General features: G+C 40.9%; 1 protein-coding gene across 2 annotated transcripts in view; it reads right to left on the reverse strand.

The window, feature by feature from the left end:
* The window catches only part of SGMS1 (sphingomyelin synthase 1), a 107,350-nt gene that overhangs the window by 61,377 nt on the left and 26,334 nt on the right, over window positions 1–19,639 (reverse strand). The window contains exon 2 of one of the 2 annotated variants that reach the window (XM_032231881.1): window positions 11,751–11,806. The exons of the other annotated variant lie outside the window; for it this stretch is intronic. The gene's annotated coding sequence lies outside the window, so the exon portion shown is untranslated. The remainder of the gene's footprint in view (window positions 1–11,750; window positions 11,807–19,639) is intronic. 2 annotated transcript variants of the gene reach the window in all.

Below are 19,639 nucleotides of genomic sequence, written 5' to 3' on the forward strand. Positions count from 1 at the left end.
GATGCTTATGATACTTGGAAAAGTTGAAGGGAAAAGGAGAAAGGATAGCATCAACAAGATGGATGGATTTAATTATGGCAGCAATGAATGCACTACCAAGAGACTCAAAAGGTCAAACAGAAGACAAACCACGAGATAAAATCTATCCATGAGGTCGCTAACCCTTGATACCAAATTGATGACACTGATCAATCAATCACTCGGCACAAGCCCCAAAGGATTTACCTAAATCCCTCTATCTATACCGATATTTTTTCCACTTAACGTATGGAACAATAAACTCCACTTGTACAGCTAATTTGACTTCATGTCTGGTGTGAATATATGGGACGGGGTGGGTGATGGAAGAGAGGGGAAATCAATTCACATATCATGTTAAATCAGGCTAATCTAGCCCTGGTTTGTTAAACAAGCTGCCAAACAATGTTAAGCCATAATGGGTGGGTTCACATATTAGCACAAAAATAATTCAATTAAGGCTTAGGATATTGTGAGAAGCCAGAAATCCTAAGTAGTACTGCTGCTTGATTCAGCAATTTACAAACTAATTTTTTTCAATTTCTTACATAATTGTTTAATTTCTTACCTAATTGCTCCTTAAACTCATAAGTGTTATCACCCATTCTCTCAATTTCATAATGCCATGGCGCAGTGGTTAGGGTGCAGTACTGCAGGCCACTTCAACTGGCTGCTATCTGCAGTTCAGCGGTTCTAATCTCACCGGCTCAAGGTTGACTCAGCCTTCCATCCTTCCGAGGTGGGTGAAATGAGGACCCAGACTGTGGGGGCGATATGCTGACTCTGTAAACCACTTACAGAGGGCTGAAAGCCCTATGAAACGGTATATAAGTCTAACTGCTATTGCTATTGCTATTCAAGAGGCTTCCTATCAGGACTAAAAGTCTTTTAACTGCAAGCATAGGAAGTCCTTGCTTACAAATATATTCTCAAATTCCTCCGTTGTTTTTAAGCGTTGTGTTTTATAAAACTGGAATTTTAGCTTTATACTATAGCCGTGATGGCAAACCTATGGTACGCATGCCCAAAATGGCACACAGAGAGCCATGGCACCCACAGTGTTGCCTGTTCCTCTTCTGAGCTTTTGGCGCGCACGAATAAGCGACAATCAGCTGGCCTTTGTGCATGCGGCAATGCCAGAAACTGGAAGAGTCGCTCTTCTGTTTTGTAGTATGAGCATGCATGCCAAAAGCTGATTGTCTTGTGTACCTGTGTGCCAGTAACCAGAAGACTGGCTGGGCAGCGTGAATGCATGCGCCAGAAACTGGAATTTTCTTTTCTGGCGTTCGCTTGCCCCCTGAACAGCTAGATTGTGGCCCTGATGGGCACACATGAGGGATCCCTTTTTGGCACTCAGTGCCGAAAAGGTGTGCCATCACTGTACTATAGTATTCTACATTCTGCCTGCATCCAATTCTACTTCTGGGCATCACTGCAAATATCTCTGCCCTCGATACAATACTGTTGTGGAACTAGCAATGTGGTATTTCTACACACCTGTATTTGTCTAAATAATTTGATGAGACCAATTAGATCGCACAGGTTAGGTCTCCTCCGGATTCCATCTGCCAGCCAATGTCGGTTGGCGACTCCCCGGGGGAGAACCTTCTCTGTTGCAGCTCCGGCCCTCTGGAACGAGCTCCCTGTTGAGATCCGGACCCTTACTACCCTCCCGGCCTTCCGCAAAGCCACCAAGTCCTGGCTGTTCCAGCAGGCTGGGGGGAGCTGAGAAGCATCTACCTCCACGGAAATTGTGAATGTTGGTTTTGTTTTTAATATGTTGTCTTTGTCTCGTTCCCCCCCTTTCCCTTGTCTTTTGTGAGCCGCCCGGAGTCCTCCGGGAGTGGGCGGCATACAAGACAAATAAATAAATAAATAAATAAATAAATAAATAAATAAATAAATAAATAAATAAAATGATAGAGGCAAACGATCTCAATCTAAAAGCTACACTTAAATCAAATCTCAAATATCAATTACTGTAATCAATCTGACGCCCCTGTCAATACGCAGATACAGATCAAGCTTCATTACACTTCCTTAAAATACCCTAAGAACAAATTGTCACAACACATTTGTATAATTGTAATTGGAATAAAGAAAAAAAATATATCAGGATATAAAATGCTGTATTGATACACCCTGCTTTAAGCAAAAAAACAACAATAACCCCACAATGAGTAAACCATGGAGAAAAAAAGCAAAATCTGCTTATTGAAGTTAAATTTTTCTTGATTACAATGTCTTTGTTTAGAAGCCAAACAAGAACGTTCTTTGATCAATTGAGATCCAAGGCCCTAGGATGTAACAAGGCCAACCTTACAGAGCTATGCTAAAAGAATTTGACAATCTTCCAAGCAGAGAAACCAGATGGCTGTTTCAAAGAAAAAGAAGAGCACAGGCTGCTATGAAAAGGCATAAGCTGCACATTGGAACAAATGTTACATACTGTATGTAGAATCTGAAGCATTACCGTATTTTTCAGAGTATAAGACACACCATTTTTTTCCTCAAAAAAGAGGCTGAAAATCTGGGTGCGTCTTATACACCGAATACAGCATTTTTTGCCTCCCGAAGCCCCGCCCCTTCACCAAAACGGCCGTGCATACCCTTATGGAGGCTTTCAGAGAGTCCTGGGGGCTGGGGAGGGCAGAAATGAGCAAAAAAAAGGCCATTCCCCCCCCCAGCCCCCAGTAGTATTTTATAAGCCTCCATAAGGCTATGCATGCAATTTTTTTGATTAAAAATGGGATCTTTTTCACAAAAAATGAGCCATTTTTGCCCCCCCTTCCAGGAGCACTCTGCAAGCCCCCCCCCCAAGGCTATTCATGCCTTTAAAAAAAATGGGCCCATTTTTGTGAAAAACGGGCCATTTTTGGGAGGTTTGCAGAGTGCAAAAACTTTTTTTCCCCTTTTGGAAAGCTCTTTAATTGATTGATGAGAATTACATTGATTAAGAGCTATGCCAGCAGAAACAAAGTCTTAAGTATTGCAGATTGTCAGCGATTTCTTTCTCCAGCACATGGATAAATACACCTTGAAACATCTACCTATCTACATACTCTCCCCCCCCAGTAGAAATACCCCCCCAGTAGAAATACCTACTGTATTTCTCTATCTCTCTCTATTTCTCTATCTCTCTATCCCTTTATCTACCTACCTACCAACTACTCTCTCTCTCTCCCTCCCTACCTACAGTATTTCTCTCTCTTTCTCTCCCTCTCTATCCCTCTATCTACCCACCTACTTTAAAAAAAATATGCCTCTTCAAAACCTTGGTGCGTCTTATACTCCGGTGCATCTTATACTCCGAAAAATGGGATACATCTCTTATAGCAATAGTTCTTAAGACTTATATATCGCTTCACAATGTTTTACTCTAAGCGGTTTACAGAGTCAGCATATTTCCCCAAACAATCTGGGTCCTTATTTTACCAACCTTGGAAGGATGGAAGGCTGAGTCCAGTAGTACTCAGTTCATTGCAAAAATTATACAACTTCCTTTCTAGTAACAGTGGAACAAGTCAACTTTTCCTTTGATTATTATTATCTGTTACTATATATAGGTGGATCTACATATTATATTGCATCAGATCTTGTTCCTTGGATCAGGAATAACGTAACTTTTTAAAAATCTTATATTCCATAATAATGATGTTGGTAGCACAGTAGATGCACATGTGTGTGTATTTGTTTGCTCGCACACATAACATATTTGAAGGAAGTTTGTTTTATACTACTACATAGCAAAATAGTTGCATGGAGAAATAAAATAGGAAGGCAGTGTTGTAAATGCATGTTTACGTATATGGCCAATTTATCACATTTGATGTCAAGACTTACGTTGCATGATGGCATTTTAGTCTTGAACTAAATGATTTAATAATTTCAGCAGTGGAAAAAGGAAGGGACTAAAAGTTCTAAGTATTAATACTTGTTGTTATATCTAACTAAATTCTTAAATCCGGTGTAGGGATGGAGATGGAGGAGGAGGAAAGCGCCTTACAAAAATTTAGGCTGTCGAGAAAGAAAGCCCAGTTTCTGCATTAAAAGCATGGCAAGAAAAATAAACTGAATTCTGAAAAGTATTGTTCACTTTCAAGCCTTGAGATCAACGAAAAAATAGCAGTTTCCTCTCTAAATGAGATTAGGAAGTGAGATGGTTTCTGCTAGCTGAAACCAGGGCTCACCCATCATTATGTGCTATCCATTTTAGCATTTAAAAATTGACGTACTAAAGTTCAACAAATTCAAATATTTTAGGAAACTACTCCGAAATAACTTCACATTTATGTGCTCCAACTTAATTTAATCCCCCAATAAAGAAATGCCTTTTGAACGTTTATACCATAAAATAAAATGCAAATACAGTATTTCAGTTTCTTATAACAAGTTAGCATAGTCCCTTTCTCATTCCAAAAATATCCACTTAGATTATTGCTAATATTTTTCTTATCCCAAGACTGTTTTCCAGGTAAGTGGCAGAATGTAACACCAAAGGCTAGCCCTTGGTAGTAATGCAGGTTACACTGGAAAATTGATTCTGTGGTTGGCTGGTTGGATTTGGATGTGTGGGTGTGGATGCCCTTCATGCTAAAAAATGATAGTGATAAGAAGTTCCATGACATTGCTAAGAAAACAACAAGGATGGGTCAAGCTGACTTTAGAACACCATCTGTCGGCTGTGACCAGGGGGACCTTTGCCCAGGTCTGCCTGGTGCACCAATTGCAACCCTACCTGGATCGGGAGGCCCTTCAGACAGTCACTCACGCCCTTGTGACCTCAAGACTGGACTATTGTAATGCGCTCTACATGGGGCTGCCCTTGAAGACTGTTCGAAGACTCCAATTAGTCCAGAATGCAGCCGTGCGAGTGATTGTGGGTGCACCAAGGTACACCCACGTTACACCTATCCTCCGCGAGCTGCACTGGCTACCTATTAGTCTCCGAATCCGCTTCAAGGTGCTGGTCGCTACCTATAAAGCCCTACATGGCATCGGACCTGGGTACCTGAGAGACCGCCTCCTGCCGATTACCTCTCTCAGACCAATTAGATCGCACAGGTTAGGTCTCCTCCGGATTCCATCTGCCAGGCAATGTTGGCTGGCGACTCCCCGGGGGAGGGCCTTCTCTGTTGCAGCTCCGGCCCTCTGGAACGAGCTCCCTGTTGAGATCCGGACCTTTACTACCCTCCCGGCCTTCCGCAAAGCCACCAAGTCCTGGCTGTTCCAGCAGCCTGGGGGGAGCTGAGAAACATCTACCTCCACGGAAATTGTGAATGTTGGTCTTGTTTTTAATATGTTGTCTTTGTCTCGTTCCCCCCTTTTCCCTTGTCTTTTGTGAGCCGCCCGGAGTCCTCCGGGAGTGGGCAGCATACAAGACAAATAAATAAATAATAATAAATAAATAAATAAATAAATAAGCCACTCAAAGTAAGATTCAGTCCTAAAACAAATCTCAACAAATATTACAACAGAGTGCACAAAGGACATTTTTAAAGAACATATTTTCCCCTCTTTATCAATATCTGGTTTATATAAGTGTGATTTTAGAGTTCATAATGAGGCAATTATGAATTAAGATCTAACAGCATGGGACACTGGAAACGGGATATTTGCTATTGTTTAAACTATTGCTTAAACTCCAAAGAATATTTTCACTTGAAATAGGGGGAAAAAGAAAGACTGTCTTCTTTCTATAATCTATCCTGTTTACTCATCAAAACATAAATCATAAGGTTTTTTTTCTATTTTGCCCATAAGCTCATAAGGGTTTTTTAGTCAACAATAAACATAGATACTGGAGGAGGAGCCAACGCTGCGACGGTACGGAGGTGCGGTCTCAATGCTCCGAGACTGCCGCCGATACTTTTGCCGCTGGGTGGTCCAATCGGACCTAAACTGTCCCGAAGAGACAGTGAACAGGAAGACTATATCTTGCTAATCTCAGGAACCCCGCAAAGTCCCTGATTGATCCAAGAGAAGGTTTTCAAACTGGCGACAAAAGGCAGCCTAGGCTGATGAAGTTGGGATGGCTTTGGAATGGAAGGAAACGGAAAGAGAAAGTGTGTCCGTCTGGTGAGGAATCCTTTCTGTTTTGAAAAAGACTGCCCCAAAAAACTTCTTTTTTTATGCAAAATTAAATCCTTAAGCAGAAGAAGTAAGCAGCAAAATTGACCTGCATTGGATTGTTTTGGTTAGTATGCTTTTTTTTTTTCTTTTGTAATTACACTTTGTGGATTGAAGTGCTTTATATATATATATATAAAGTCTGGACAGCTAGAGTGGCAGTAATTTACAATTTGGAAATATGGATCAATTTTCAGAAGATGAAACTTTAAGTTTGCAAAAGATTTTGGATGGAACTCAAAATTTATTGGCGGCAACTGAGAGAACTGAGAAGAAGATAGAGTTTATACTAGAAAAAAATGATGGAGATGGAGCTCCAAAAATGTCCATTAAAACTTTACCAAGGAAATAAACAGAAGATTAACTCCACAAATGGCAAAAGAAATAAGACTATATGCCTTCCGGAAGGATACAGGTTGATATATGAAAGTTGATAATAAAAAAGTAGCTAAGTTTGGTGATTAATAAGTAGGAATTTAGTAATCTTTAGATTGCTTTGTTAAATAAATAGTTGATAATGGTAACAAGGTACATATTTATGTTGGCTGGAGGTGCGGAAGTTGGATATAAGTAGAAAATGATTTTGTTAACAAATATTAATAATAACAATAACAATGAAATGATGAGATATAGTTAACAACATATATATGTATTGGTTTAATATAAGGAATTTGGATATAAATTGCAAACAGTGACTTGGGGGAAAAAAGGCTTAGAAACTTGGTCAACTAATCTTTATTTAGAGTATGTTATAAAGGCTTAAGGTTATTGGATGATTTTTGTAATAACTAATGAAATGCCATCAGGTGGTTGTGTTTTTAACTATGGATTATTTTAGGCAAAAGGATTCTAAAACAACTTCAGTCAAATGAGAACTATGCTATGCTGATAGTATGACTCATTAAGAATCTTTGACATCCGATATGAATATAAGTAATGACTGTGCAAGAGACGCACGAAAGCTAATTGACACACTTTCTACAAGATGTAATGTAAGATGATGATTTTTGTTTCGTTTAAAAAAATTCTTGCAAAAAAAATTAAAGTAAACATAGATACTGTATTATCTTTTGTCTGATCAAAGAAAGCAATTTAGCCATCTCGTTAAAAACCATCATCTTAAACCTTTCAAATAACTGTAGATAAGAACCACTGACAACTATATCCCTCTGCCACCAGTTCCTCTCTTGATTTTTACTTTACGTTCCTGTGGACAAAATTCTAAATCACCCAACTTTTAAATTCCTTGATACATATGTCTAACACGAGAGAGGCCAGTAAACTTTATAGGATTGAAATTAGAGGATTAGAGCAAGAATTTTCCATAGAGGAGAATTCTAAAATCTTGTGATACTGTTAAACTACTAAAATAATAAACCTCAACTCCAATAAAACTAGTTAGTAAAAGGTTTATTAAAACTCTTGTGATTGTAAGGGGGTTTAGGCAGAAGATGAGGGTCACAGAATTATGTCACGTTCTCATAAAAAGTGTTCCAAGTTTTACTCCTTGGTTTGTACATACTTGCAAAGTAAAGTGTGGTCAAAAGTCACTCTGTGCTTTGGTGGCCAGTGCACCAGAAAACACAACTGAGTTTTGATAACACTCCTACTTTTGATTACGCAAGTCTGAACAAGGGGTTTTTTTTTTGTATGCTTGTAATTAGTAAGAGTGAACACATAATCGGTAAATTAAGAATTTGTAGATTAGCATTTGATTATTGCTCAAACTCCTGTTTTTTACTAAATATATCTAGAAGATGAAGGATTGGTCACATATTCCATCCTGGTTTTTAATAAGAGAAGTTTAATAAGGTCTTATAAAAACCGCCCAATCCAGAATATGTAACAATGTTGAACAGTTTTTCATGTCTCCAGTAAATTATTTAAAATGAAAAAAAATCTTGAAATATTATATAGAACTTTTAAATTAAATATAATAGACACTCCTCAAAGTTTTAAAAAATTCACGTAAGAAGGGATCTTGGATCTGAATTCTGTGAGTCATTTGCAAACTCTTTATAATATGTAATCTAATATCTTAGTGAATCATCAAGAACAAACTATAAAATAATTCATTCCTTTAAAATTACATTATATTAATCATAACCCTTGTACTGGAAAAGTTTTAATAAAATTATTACACTTTAGAATAACTTGTGGCAGTACTCATGTAGGCATTTTCACGGCAAGTACTTGAAGAAGTGGAAAAAATTACTTAAATAGTTTTGGACAAATATTTAATTTATCCCTTGTCTTTTGAAATGTTGCAGTGTAGAAATATTAATTCTTAGAGGAGGTAGACTTGGTAGCTAGATTTTATATTGAAAAACTATAAAATTTTATTGGTAATCCTAGGAATTATTTGGGATTAATGGTTTTTAAAACTGTGGGAATAATTTGGCTAAAAAAATAACACAACAGCAAAATCCTCACAATTTCTTCTACCAAGGGTTGTTTTATTCAGTTTAGGGTCTGGGTTGCAAGTAACACCCCCCCCCCAACAGAATTAAAACTCTGAGACAAGTATCTTTCTCAAAGTATACATTTATTAGAGATGTCATATTGGCGCATCAACATCAACAAAGTAGTTAGCAATAGCAAAAGCAGTTAGACTTATATACCGCTTCATAGGGCTTTCAGCCCTCTCTAAGCGGTTTACAGAGTCAGCATATCGCCCCCAACAACAATCTGGTTCCTCATTTCACCCACCTCGGAAGGACGGAAGGCTGAGTCAACCTTGAGCCGGTGAGATTGGAACCGCCGAACTGCAGATAACAGTCAGCTGAAGTGGCCTGCAGTACTGCACCCTAACCACTGCGCCACCTCGGCTCAGTTGTTCTCAATAAGTTAATTTCTCTTCTGGCGAACGTACTGAAAGTAAATATTTACAACTCTAAAGATCTCTTTCAGATTCTAGATAGATTTATATATGCTTCCAAATCGTGGCCCTATTTGGTTCTTTTTTTTGTCCCCTTTTATGCAACTTTTTTTCTGGGGTCAGGTTGATGAACGGTTAAATCATTAATGAAGTTTTAAAAAAAAACAAGACACAAAAGTTAATATATTTGTCCAGATGCTCCTTTTTGATAAATAGGCTTTTTGACTCTGTTGCATCCGGGCTATCTGTCCATCCAGTCACAAACAATTAAGGTTTACTAAGTCAAGTCATATCCTTTCTTCTTTAAATATAGTTCTCGCTTAAAGACTGCAGTGCTTAGCAAACAGTCAAAGACACAATAGTGCTGAAGAAGTAACTATGGCCAATCCTTGTACTTATACAAGACTGTCACAGTCAGGGCCGGATTTAGATGAAAAGAGGCCCTAGGCTATTCCACTTATGAGTCCCTTTCACCTCCCATTTTTAAGTTTGTAAATTACATGAGAGACAATAAAATACATCATTACTGTGATATATATCAATTTATATCGATATATATAGCTGGCCTCCCGACGGAGGGCGGCTCTGCTCTGTGGCAAAGGCAGCGAGGCCAGCCGCCTCCCCTGCTGCGCTCAGTTGCCCGGCTCGGCCCCCTCGCCCTCACCTGCCTGGCTGCTGGTGGGCTCCGCATTGACGGGGCGGCTACTGGGAGCGGCCGCACCTCTCGCCCGACTGCCGGTGCCGGGAACGTGGGCGGGCTCCCCAACTGCCGTGGCGCTGGAACGATCTTAACCAATACATTTTTATGTTTGTTTATTAGTCATATGCGTAGAATTTCTCCTTATTTTCGGTTCAGTGTTTTAGTGTTCACTGTTTTTAGAATAGTGTAATTTTAATTTTGCTAACAATTTGAACGTAGGCCCCTCTTGATCTTGAGGCCCTAGGCTGAAGCCTAGTTAGCCTATAGGAAAATCCGGCCCTGGTCACAGTATCCCCATGGTCATGTGATCAAGATTCAGGCACTTCAACAACCAGCAGACATTTACCAGTCCTCACTTATGACAGCTGAAGCGTCCTGTCATATGATCACCATTTGAAACCTTCTCTGCCAGCTTCCCACAAGCAAAGTCAACGGAGAAGCTGGTAGAGAAGGCCACAAGTTACTGCAATAAGTCACTTGCATCCGCCGCCCCACCCACCCCCCAGCAGCAACCGTGTTGGTCAGTGGTGGGTTTCAAAAAATTTTGGACCCTCTTCTGTAGGTGTGGCCTGCTTTCCGGATCCACTGGTGGAACCTCTTCTAACCTGTTCGGTAGATTTGACGAACCGGTTCTACCGAATAGGTGCGAACTGGTAGGAACCCACCTCTGGTGTTGGTCACACGTACCCTAGCAGCAACCACTTCGGCCCTGCCACACCGGTACTATGCCTCACCAATCATTCTCATGCCCTCCCTCACCCAATAGCAGGCAACCTATCCCTGCCGCGTTCATTCTAGTCACCCAAACATCCTGTACTACCCAGTGGCAGCCATGTGTTTCAGTGCTTGTGAGCCCACCAGAACTTTTGACTTCCAGCCGGCTTCACCACTGACTTTCCTTGTTGGAACCCAGCATCAAGTTGCAAGGATATCCTTGCTTAATGAGTTGCAATTCTCACTTAACAACAGCAACAGACTGTGCCAGGATTGCTGCCACTAAGCCATGTGGTCACGTGACTTAACAGCTGAATTGCTTAGTAATGGAAATTTCAGTTCCAAGTAACATAGTTAAGCGAAGACTACCTATTTACTGGTTCGGCCCCTTTTCTTAGCTTCTATGCTAACCACTTTCAAGCTAGTATCCTCCTGGCTAGACCAAATAGGAAGCTTTCCATGTCATCTATTGTGCTATATCATAGTTATCTAAGGGAGATCAGAAAGAGAACATTTACATATAATTGGCTTACAGGACAGGAATTCCTATCTTAGTTTATTTTTAGACATACTGAATTTTTCATACCATTCATGCTGATTTACCGCCGCTTCTCCGTTATAGTTTAAAACGTATTACTTCAAGATCATATAGCATTGTTTGTAACGCACACACACACAAATATTTTGCCAGATTAAGGGTTTTCTCAATTAATCTGGAAACACATTTAAAAACTAACCTATATGTTTGCTTTTAAGGAAGTGGTATTTCCTTCCCTCCCTCGCATATGAAACAAATATTCTTTTAAGATAACCTTATTTAGAAGCAAGATACATCCCCTCTCAGCAGTTTGCTCCTCTTGACTTCCAAATTATATTATAGTGAGAGAGAGAAATTTAATTGAATTGCTCTCTATTGGAAGGAAGTTTTATAGTGTACTTTTCTTTCTCTTATCCTTAAAAATGTCAGTGGGAGTCCGGTACTTGGAAAAATAAATAGCCACACCTGAAAAAATCTAACCTTAGTTGAAAGATAATCTAGTTTATATAGCTGTGCAAACAAGTACATAATAAATATAAAAGTGAAAAGCAAGTTTTACAGAGGACATGAGACACAAATAGCTGATTAATTAGAATGCTTTTAAAATATGATCCCTTTTTCGGTAATGCACTGCTCTTAAAATCCTCTGGCTCAACAGATTTCCTTCCATCCTTTATTAACCCAGATGCATAAGAAGATTATTCCAATAAAAAGTTAAGAAGATAGGCATTCTTATAAATGGAAAAATTGCATAAAATAGGGAGCATATTTACCATTATAATTCTGTTTCCAGATTAGTCATCTTTGCTTCTTGTTTTTGTTTTGTTGTCTACAAAACAAGTAAGAGAAGAAAAAAAGGTATTTCATTTCTCTTTTCAATCATTCAGTTAAAGGAAAACTTAAATCATTCTAATCCCTTCACAATGTTCTTGGACCCCCAACTAAAATGAAAAATCGCAATTCTGCACTTGCTAACACTTAAATGCTGGTTTGCTCATACAAAGCCACAAGATTAATTACTTTTTGAATTCAATAACTAAGAATGGTTAGAAATGGCCCTGAATTCAGGAGGATATATCAACATTCCCCAAGTATTATTTCTCTTGTGGCCTTCGCATAGCAATCATCTGAATTAAATTCTTAGGAGACTAAAATAGATTTTCTTCTTGTGACAACAATCTTGTTTGCTTTCATTTTATTCTGAAACTGAACTCTCAGAGTTACTCTTTAATTAAGAAAAATAGAGGTTTAACCTACATGACATGATTTACAGAGGTGAATCTCTTCCTAGAGGTGAGAAAATGATTGGTATAAAAGGCTTTGTGCCTCAGGCAGGACTAGAACTCAAGTCTCCCAATTTTGGGTGGGATGCCTTAACCACTACACCACATTTGAGTCTTCTGCAAGTTTTACAAGCTGCAAATACAGATGATGCCAAGGTAAGAATTACCTGCTACTAAAAATGGACTATAAAAGGTCCCCAGTCCATCCCGGAAATGAGATTAGGAGGAGGATGAGTAACTATTTACATAGGTATTGACAGAAGTTGCTATGCAAAAGAGTATGAGTTCGCATTTTAATGCGATACCATAGCTACACGGGTTGAAACTTGCCACGTAAGAAATTGCAGTACATTTTCCATCCAGTTCGGTTGATGGTGTATTGCAGTGTTTCCCAAACTTGGCAACTTGAAGATGTCTGGACTTCAACTCCCAGGGAATGCTGGCTGGGGAATTCTGGGAGTTGAAGTCCAGACATCTTCAAGTTGCCAAGTTTGGGAAACACTGGTGTATTGCAATAATGTTAAGTACTCATCAACGTTTATTGCTTATAAGCTGGTCTAATACAATGCTATTTTGAGGTGTGCATTGCTATGAACCAAATGAGTGAGAATTTATTATATTCTCATTGCATTCAAATTCTATATCAAAGATATTTTTTCTTACGCTTGATCGTGACACTGGGGACATGATGGTGAACCTGTGGCACGCGGAGCCATTTGACACTAGGGCACACGAGCCGTTGCTATGTCAGCTGGCCAGCGTGCTGACTTTGGCCTTCTTTTGACGCTGTTTTTCGTCCTCTGGAGGCTTCAGGGAAAAACTGGCCCTACAGGCAAACTGGAAATTCGGGAATAGACTTCTGGTTTGCTCGTAGGACTGTTTTTGGCTCTCCGGAGCCTTCAGGAAGCCTCCTGAAGGCCTCTGAAGGCTCCGGAGGTCGAAAATCGGCCCTACAGACAAACCAGAAGTTACTTCCGGTTTGCTCATAGGGCCGTTTTCTGCCCTCCAGAGCCTTTAGGGAAGCCTCTGGAAGACCCCTGAACGCTCCAGAGGGTGAAAAATGGACCTACGGGGAACTGTAAGTTCCGGTTTGTCCGTAGGGCCGATTTTCAACCTCCGGAGCCTTCAGGGGCCTTCAGGAGGCTTCCTTGAAGGCTCCGGAGGGCCAAAACTAGTCCTACAAGCAAACCGGAAGTGACTTCTGGTTTGTCCGTAGATCCGTTTTTCACCCTCCTGAAGGCTCCAGAGGTCGAAAATCAGCCCTACAGACAAACCGGAAGTCACCATTCCCAAACTTCCGGGTTCCCTCTAGGTCCATTTTTCGCCCTCCAGAGGCTTCAGGAAGCTCCTGAGACCTCTGGAGAGCATCCGGAGGAGGCGGGGAGGCTGTTTTCACCCTCCCTGGACTCCTAGAAAGCCTTTGGAGCCTGGAGAGGGCGAAAAAAACTACGGCAAAAGCGGGGGTCGGGCACATGCATGCATGGGGGGGTAGCTCGCATAGTATTATGGGTGTGGCACGCTGGCACACGACCCCCCTCTGTGCTCCCCCCGCTTTTGGCACGGCAGCCAAAAAGGTTCGCCATCACTGCACTAGGGCATTGGAATCTCCCTCAAAAAACATCAATATCTTTTTTTCTTGAGTTGAGATTCCAGGAGGAATCCTAATTATTAATATTAACTATGTCGAACCTTGAGGATGAAAATGAAACATGAGTCAGCATTTAAACACAGAGAGCCTTGCCCTTGTTGTGACTTTTGCAAGCGTCTACCTGCAGAGCAACACTGAACATTAATTTCATTTCTTGAAATTGCTTTCCCAGGAATTTTGATGGTCTCTTTTCCAAGATCTAGTGATTAATAGTTTGGTTTAATTATGCTCTATGTAAGAGTTAGGATAATAAGTATCGTCTTTAAAAAGCTTGAGGGTGATTTTTAAATTAAACTTCCTCAACGGAGCCAAATACAGGTAGTCCTTGATTTACAACAGTTAATTTAGTGGCCACTCAAAGTTACAACGGGGATGAAAGAAGTGACTTATGACCATTTTTCACACATGACCATTACAGCATCCTCATGGTCACATGATCAAGATTCCGATGCTTGGCAAGTGTCTCATATTTATGATGGCTGCAATGTTCTAGACTGCGAGGTGGCGCAGTGGTTAGGGTGCAGTACTGCAGGCCATTTCAGCTGACTGCTATCTGCAGTTCAGCGGTTCTAATCTCACTGGCTCAAGGTTGACTCAGCCTTCCATCCTTCCGAGGTGGGTGAAATGAGGACCCAGACTGTGGGGGCGATATGCTGACTCTGTAAACCGCTTAGAGAGGGCTGAAAGCCCTATGAAGCGGTAGATAAGTCTAACTGCTATTGCTATGTGATCAGCTTTTACGACCTTCTGACAAGCGAAGTCAGTGGAGAAGCCAGATTCCCTTAACAACTGTGTTACTAATTTAACTACTGCAATGATTCACTTAACAACTTTGGCAACAAAGGTCATAAAAACGGGGCAAAATTCACTTAACAAATGTTTCCTTTAGCAACATAAATTTTGGGCTCAATTGTGATCATAACTCAAGGACTACTATGCCAAGTTTTAAAAGGCCATTAAAAACAAAATATAGCTAGATATTTTTTCATACGCTATTCTGCCCAAATTCAAAGGAAATTAGAGTGACGTTCACACAAAATTAATACAGCCCACCATGAGTCACAGGATTTGTCTACCACGGAGATATCAAACTAAGGTCTATCAATCTGACCCACAAGTGCTTAGATCTGGCCTGTAGGCCCACTCTGGAAACAGCAACGGACTGGCCTGCTGTGGCTCTGGCCAGTGAAAACAGAGCTTGGAGAGGCCATGCGCGGCCCATCCAGTCTCCGTTTTTGGCCATGAGAGCCTCCTGGAGACCCTAGGGAGGCCGCACCTAGAGAGCTCCGGGAGGCCGTCACAGCCAAAAACCTCAATGTCACTTCCACGCCCACCCTAGCCCTGCCCTCTCCCCCCCCCCCAAGGTCAGACACAACCCTGATACAGCCCTCCATGAAATCTAGTTTGACACCCCTAGTCTACCTGAAGCTCCACTTCTCAATATTTTCAACATAAGCTCTTCTGCAAAAAGCATTTAACGAGAGGTAAGAACAACAACTAAGAATGACAGTTTGGTCTAGTGGTTAAAGCACAAGGATAGAAACCAGGAAGGAAAACCAGCTGGATGACTTCGGGCTGTCATTCCAACTCACCTTGCAGGATTGTTGTTGGGGGGGAGGGGAGAAAAGGAGGAGGAAATAGTGTTGAGCATGTTCACTGCTTTGAGTTATTTATACAAATAGTAAAAGTGGTATTTTTTAAAAAAAAAACTCAAAAAATATATGCACAGATCCAGTGCTGTCACAGAGAAACCCTTCAAGTTCAAATAAAGCCAACTTTACGTCTTGTGCTGATATGCAGCACTCTATAAAAAGATGAAAGTGTGATTGTATTTGAAAGAATCCTCCATAGAAGGTATCTGAACATGCTTATGACAGCAAGCCGACTGAACAAGATCTGGATCAATAAAATTAAAGTCACTGGGAAGTTCAGTAAAATGCAAATCATTATCTCAACAATGATTACTTTGAGAAAATTCCATGAGCCAATTTCCATTGGGACAAACTGTGTTATGCTAAGCCCCTCTATAGATTTACTTTGAATAAGTATAATTCTACTGGCAAATATACCTCCCAAAGACCCATTAGATCGCACAGGGCAGGCCTCCTCCGGGTTCCATCCACCAGCCAATGCCATCTGGCTACGACCCGGGGGAGGGCCTTCTCTGTTGCAGCTCCGGCCCTTTGGAACGAACTCCCCGCAGAGATTCGGACCCTCACCTCTCTCCCTGCTTTCCGAAAAGCCGTTAAAACCTGGCTGTGTCGGCAGGCCTGGGGTTGATGAGCTCCCCTCCCCTCTCAACAGGTGTGGTTGTTGGTCATTTTAATATGTTTATTTTGTACTTGTATGTTTCCCCTTCCCGTTTAAGTTGTCCGCCGCCCTGAGTCCCTTTTAGGGAATAGGGCGGCATATAAATAAAATAAAACTTAAACTTAAAACTTAATATAGCGGGGAGGGGAAATAGTCATTAGATGTTAGCATAACAATGCAGGCAATTGCTTTCAATTTTTCAATTTATTGACATTTGTATGCCGCCCACTCCCTTGGGACTCTGGGCGGCTTACAGGCAAGACAATATATATATATATATATATATATATATATATATATATATATATATAGATAGATAGATAGATAGATAGATAGATAGATAGATAGATAGATATTAAAAATAAGAATACAATGGTTAAAATTTCACACCATGCATACTGTTAAGAGTGGGGCTGGATACTAATCAACAGCCCCAGGCCAGCCGGAACAGCCAGGTCTTAGCAGCTTTACGGAAGGCCGGAAGAGTAGTAAGGATCCGGATCTCTACGGGAAGATCGTTCCATATTCCCTTTAGGGAGCTTTTAAGGTTTGGTGTGTACTACTGTATTAGTTTGGGGAATTTTCAAAACATAGAGCACTTACTATGAAATCCGAGTCTCTCCCTAGTTCTAATTCCCCACAATGCTAATAAAATCTTGTATCCCAGATGACAGGGGAAAAACACTATCAAATGGGCCTATGATGAATAAGCACAATTAAGGAAGCCAATGGCATTTTGTGGTGGGAGGAATTCTGCGGACTGAAGATAGAAAGGCGAACTTTTGCAATTTTGAGGATGTTGTCTGCAAAGACTCAGAAGCTACACTCCACGCTGAACACAAAGAAGTTTTTATCCCTTATATAGCATTTAATTAAATAAAGACAAACAATGTAAAATTACTGTATGTACTTTAGAAGCAGGAAGAATAATAAATTATCAGATTGACTTCTGAGTTCCATAGAATTCCTTCCCAACTGAATAGGCAAATACAAGTAAGTATATACTTATTTGAGCAAAATATTCTAATTTCAGACCGAAACCAATGTTCTAACTTCACACAGACGGCAATGGCTGAAAAGGACTAAGCAGGAAAGAGATTTTTCATGCTAGCAAAAAGCTCAACGAAGAATTTGGCAACTATGAAAATAACAAATTCCAGCCATGTGGTTTTTGGAAGTAGACCAAAAATAATACCTTTTGTATTGTACCTTTTAATAAGCCTATGATACAGTTAAGCACTGAATTAAATCCATAATAAGCAAGCTTCTGGCTGTACATTGCAATAAGCACATTTCCTCTTCCCAAACTTAAATGGCAAAGAAATCCCAACTTCCAGTACAAATTTTAGAGGGTTAAACTTTCTTCTTTCTCTGGTCTGTGTCTGTTCCACTTTTCACTTCAGGATTTCACCCTTGAAACCATGTGTTGTGGCCAGCCAATGGAGCTGGAAGCAGATTCGGAGGTTGGAGAGGAACATGGGCCAGTCCTGGAGTCTGGAGAAGGCTCTGCATCAAAAGCAGAGATGGTGCCAGGGCCGTCTGACAATTATCAGCTGCCTTCGGAGTCAGACATCAGTGAGGCAGACGAACAGCTGGAGCCTGTTCCCACTGTGCACATGCCCAGACAAAGGGAACAGCTAAGGAACAAGGGTCGACTTGGGAGTAAGGCCGCAGGTGGATGGTGAATGGCCCCACCCAGAGGTAATTAAAGAGGAGCGAAAGGGGAGTGGAGTTTGCAGGAGACAATTAGTTCATTCCTGCATTCTTGCCAAGTATTGCAATGTCTGAAAGATATCGGCCTGGCCATTCTCCAAGCCTGATAAAGGTAATTGTGAACTATCTAGAAAGACTGTAGGAGAGGAAAGACTCTGCTGGAGAGGAATTCACTGTAAATTCAAAAAAAGGGGGTTTATCAGGATGAGGACTCGGCTTCGTGCTGCTGGGGAAGCCTACGTCAGAACACCATGCAACAGAATCATACTATGCTTCAGTACTACCCACTGCATGTAACCAAACAAATACAGATAGTTCTTGACTTACAACAGTTTGTTTAGTGACTGTTCAAAGTTACAACAGCACTGAAAAAAGTGACTTATGACCGTTTTTCACACAACTATTGCCCCATCCCCATGGTCACATGATCAAAATTTAGACGCTTAGCAACTGACTCATATTTATGACCGTTGCTATGCCCCAAGGTCATGTGATCGCTTTTTGCGGCCTTCTGACAAGCAAAGTCAATGTGGAAGCTGCATTCAGTACATTCAGTATTTACCTCCCAGAGACCTATAAGATCACACAGACTAGGCCTCCTCCGGATTCCATCTGCCGGTCAATGTCGGCTGGCGATTCCCCAGGAGATGGCCTTCTCTGTAGCTGCTCCAGCCCTATGGAACGATCTCCCCGTGGAGATCCGGACCCTTACTACTATTCCGGCCTTCCGCAAAGCAATTAAGACCTGGCTGTTCCAGCAGGCCTGGGGCTGTTGACTTATCCAGCCCCATTCTAAGCTATATGAATGTTGTGAAATTTTAATGTCTGTTCTTTTTAATTTTTATATGTTCCCCCTTCCTGCTTTATCTGTAAGCCGTCCTGAGTCGTGGCACGACAAAACCGCGCTCGACTAAAGCGCGCCCGATTAAACCGCGTCGCTGACGTCATCAGCAGGGCGACAACAGCGAGTGCGGAGAAAGAAGGGCGCTTTAAATAGCGCTTTGAAAGCAAGCCGATTCAAGTTAAGGTAAGGGTTAGGTTTAGGGTTAGGTTAAGGGTTAGGTTAAGGGTTAGGGTTAGGGTTAGGGTTAGGTTAAGGGTTAGGATTAGGTTTAGTGTTAGGTTAAGGGTTAGGTTTAGGGTTAGGTTAAGGGTTAGGTTTAGGGTTAGGTTTAGGATTAGGTTTAGGGGGGTTAGGTTTAGGTTTAGGTGTTAATTTTAGGTTTCGCTTTTACAGCGTGCTTTTTTCTCCGCGCTGTTGTCGTGCTGTGATGACGTCAGCTACGCGGTTTCGTCGAGCGCCCTTTAGTCGAACGCGGTTTTGTGGTGGAACCCCCTGAGTCTCTCAAGAGTGGGCGGTATACAAATCCTAATAAACTGAAACTGAATTCACTGAACAACAGTGTTACTAATTTAAAATTGCAGAGATTCACTTAAGAACTGCGACAAGAAAAGTTGTAAAATGGGGCAAAGCTATTTAACGAATGTCTCACTTAGCAACCGAAATGTTGGGCTCAATTGTGGTCAGAAGTCGAGAAGCAACTGTATTATCAGTGGGCATTATTATTGCCACAGACTAATATGATATTGTTCTTTCTTAACAAATTAACTCATGTACTTCCCCAAATTAATTCATTACAATTAAATGTAATTGCTTTATTGTTCCCATGACTACATTTCAAAAGGTACATTACACAGATGGCGAACA

Source organism: Thamnophis elegans, chromosome 15 (genome assembly GCF_009769535.1).
Source record: "Thamnophis elegans isolate rThaEle1 chromosome 15, rThaEle1.pri, whole genome shotgun sequence".
NCBI lineage: Eukaryota > Metazoa > Chordata > Lepidosauria > Squamata > Colubridae > Thamnophis > Thamnophis elegans.